Raw genomic sequence first — 4111 nt, 5'->3', positions numbered from 1 at the left:
CTTTTAGTGACTGGGCAGTAGGATCATGGGGGAATTCAGGAAATGTGAGAAGTTGCTGGGTGTTGTTAATTCAATGAGAACTGCTCTTCATGCTTATGTGAGAGATTTTATTGGACGACACCAGTGTAGGCTCTCAGGGTGGAACACCACAGAGCCAGTCACTGCTAAGGGATTTTGGGATTGCTCCTCTACTTGCTACTTCCTTACAGGTCAGGGATACATCCACTGAGGTCAGTGACCTTCATTCGTGGAAACAGCCTGAGAGGATAAACAAGGGTTAAAGGACTTGAGTCATGTGAGTCATCCTGTGCTTAGGCCAGTGGCTAAGGAATTAAAAGACTTAGGAGGAGAGGTTGAGGTCACTGGAGAGGAGAAGGCTGTTTATCTGGAGAGGAGAAGGCTGAGGGGTGACACTATCTCAGTCTACATCTTCCTCAAGCAGGGACAGCCAAGGCAGATATGTTGATCTCTCTCTGGTGACTAGCAATAGGATCTAAGGAAAGAGAATGAATCACAGGAGTTCAAATTGTGACATTTTTCTGGAGCCTTTAGTGCTTGAGTAAACATCTAGTATGCATGCTCAATTTAAGCATGCTCAATTTAAGCATTTTGCATTCATTCATTCATTCACTCATTTGTTCACTCATTCATTCATTCATTCATTCATTCATTCATTCATTCATTCATTCATTCATTCATTCATTCATTCACCCAAAGATGAAACCAAAGGAGGGTCAATCAGGCACAGTTATGTTGATGCACACAAACTTACTGACATGAACAGTCTCATTGTGTGAGTGCTGCTGTGCTTGAGAAGGATGGTAGAGCTCCTAGTGACTTCGACAGCAGCAGCTTTTACCCCTGAATCCAACTGGATTATCACATGAACAAAGTTTGGTGCAAACAAAGCCATACTGTACATGAAGCCAGTGGCTGTGGCACTGCAGTGCACCTGAAGTCTGTGTTTATCAGCTTTACCTGCTGAGCACCGGCTTTACCTGTGCTGTGGAGGAACCAAGTATTTGCATGGGTGCAGGTGGGCTTCAATGTCATGGAAATGCTTGATGTGCGAGAAACTTAGCCTCAAGGTACCCACGTGGTCAGCAAGACTCTGCCAAAGGGACACCAGACTGAGAGATGAAAATATGACACCCCATGTATCAGGATTTGCTTAACAAATTGAGCACCCATCAAGACACAGGGTTCAGGCTGTTCCTCTTCACACCTGCCTGTCAGTCTGTACTGCAAAAGGAGATATAAATCTTTCTTAATGGGCTCATGTCCTTAGACTGAAAATGTTTCACAGTTTTTACACTAATTCAAATTCTCATTAAAAAAGATAATTTCATAATACGGGAATGTTTAGATGGTTCTCTGTCAACATGCTTATTCTAGCTGGAACGTCACAGAAGTGGTATTTATTTTTCTTCAGCAGACCTTCTCCTCAAAGACACTTACTAGGATGAATGTCCCACTGTGTGCATACCCATGGCTTTGAGAAATTAGTGAACGGAGCATTCTCTATCTAAAATCTACTTCAGATAATGATGAGGTTAGCAACAAACCCCACCCAGTGTGTCCTACAAAGTTTGTTTCATTGCTCCTTTGCACATCAGGCATTATTCACTTATTTTTACATTTTCACTAAGGCCACAGGTAAGTTCCATGATGTTTGACTTGGCTGATAATTATTACTGTTTCCTATTCATTACCTCATATGGGAGGGAGTCCTTCTGGCCAGTCAAGCTTGTAAAGACTTCAATGCACATTACTTAGTGGAATGTTTTGCTATCTATGGGACACGAGTGTGCTGAATACTATGGGGAATGCACAAGATAATTTCAGGGATTTACTTTCCAGCATGAGCTTTCTAACAAAAAATAAGACACTAAAATAATTGAGATAATGAAGATTTGTGCATCTTCAGCTCTTGTCAGTCATAAATGCTTCTTATCATTTTATTGCACTAGTTTCCAGGATTTAAAAAATTTCCTTGGGCCAACAACTCTTGCAATATTTTGGAGAAGAGGACTGTGCAGTACCAAATTCCTGTGGAAAATCAGTACTGAAATATCATAGATGTTGGTTGACAAGTACACTTTAGAAGTCTTGTGAAAAATAAATTTAACTCCCAGATGGGCAAAGTTTATCAGTGAGCAGCACCGAATAGCCCTGCTGTTCATGAGACACAAAACATTAACAACCATTGTCAGCCCCCTCTGCTCTTCCCTGTTTCTTTGTATGTTCAGCTCTTGAGTTCAGGTGCAGTTTCGGTCTTGTTGTAAAGTAACACTCGACCTAAAGTACTTGAGACAAAACACACTAGAATAAAAACTGATGTTCATTTCACAAGGAAAGGCTGAAAGCATTACAGGGGATCCAAGCCTACTTCAAAAGTAGTAATATCTTGAATATTTGAAGAAGGCAGTATCTTGAAGATTTTCCTTAAGCCGAAGATAAGAGTGTCACAAAGACAGTATCTCTGTTACAAAGCTACTTATGTGCTGTGCTGAGTTCCTGACACAGAACAGGCAAAAGTAATTTCAATAATTTTTTTCTTCTATTCCTTGTCTTTTGGCTTGTAAACTGTAAAAGTAAACTCTAGCATAATTTTAGTATCTTCTAAGATCTCTGCAGGGTGTCTTCCCATGCCTTTGTGAATGGGATATAAAAGTCTTCAGAAAAGAGAAAGAACATTTTAAGGTGAAGAAAAGCATTTTAAACAGAGATCGTGTTTTTTCTCAAGAAACATAAAATGCCATGCTAAACGTCACTTTGAAAAGACACTTGCTGATCTTACAGGTTAACCCAAGGGAAGGTTCAATGGGATAAGATGGAGGAGCCACCAAGGAATGAGAACAGCAGTGTTTGTTCAAAAGTTTTTTCAGATTCTTGGTTTAGAGCCAGAGGATTTTGCAAGAGAGGCAGTAGATACTGCAATGAAGCAACCAGTCCAGCACCTTATGTTTTTTTGAGGCATAACAATGCATTATGCAGTAATGAAAGGATTGGGAATTGCATCCATCCTTGTCTGCTCTTTTCTATAAAAAAATTTATGCATTTCTCCTGCTACAAGAGATCCCATCATCTGATCTCACATAACACTATTTACAATTTTATAAGTGTATTTAATTACTTTCTAATTTTTTATTCTCTGCATGGTGGATGATTATTGAGGAACTTACAGAATTGGGCAGTTTTAAAGATCACCTTAGATTCCCTCTTTAGAAATAAAACAAAGCTCAGAAAGCTGCCATTCTCCTGACTTTTAGTCTAGTGCGATTCAAGTCTTGATCAATAGAGGGAGATACAGCATAACTTATCAACTCATTTCTCAGGCCAGAATACAGTCAAGTCTTCCACACAAAATTCAAGGGATTTAGCAAATCTAATTAATTTGGTATTGGTGTTCATAGTTACTGTAGATTAACCAGTCACTGTACATATAATATTACATTCTCAGGACATCAAAGAGCTACATTGGGTCTCAATGCCAAAGCAACCCTTGTTCTTGTGTATTTTACTTTTTTCAGCATTAGGCATGGAAAGCTGAAGCAGGAGTCTGTGCATGTGGCAATCAAGGACATTGTGAGGAATGGAGGATCCCTGGCAAGTGACGTAGGATAATCAAATCCTTAAACGGAGGGATCAATCCACAAGCAGCTTTCTTGCATAACGATGGAAATAAGGTCTCTGAAGTGCCTGCTTTTTAAAGACTTTTGCAAAGATCCCTAATGACCTTTACAGCTTTTTGAGAAGAACAGTACTTTCTTTATTTACTGTGAAACCACAGGATCACAGAACAAATTAGGTTGGGAAGGACCTTTGAGATAACTGAGTCCAACCTCTGACCACCTTGTCAACCACACCATGGCACTAAGTGCCACATCCAGCCTTCTTAAACACCTTCAGGGATGGGTCACTAGAGATGGTGGTCCCACCACTTCCCAGGGTAGCCTATTCCAATGCCCAATCACTCCTCCAACAGAGAGAAGACATAAGAGAAAGAAGGATATTAGATACTTGAGAGTAAAAGTGGACTAGAAAAGAGTAGAAAAGTGAAGAGGGTCCCGATTGGAGAGTTGGCCGAGTCACGACAGTCACACCAATG

The sequence above is a fragment of the Molothrus aeneus genome, chromosome Z (assembly GCF_037042795.1).
Source record: "Molothrus aeneus isolate 106 chromosome Z, BPBGC_Maene_1.0, whole genome shotgun sequence".
NCBI lineage: Eukaryota > Metazoa > Chordata > Aves > Passeriformes > Icteridae > Molothrus > Molothrus aeneus.
The sequence above is the reverse complement of the archived record's forward strand: the minus strand, read 5'-3'. Positions refer to the sequence as shown.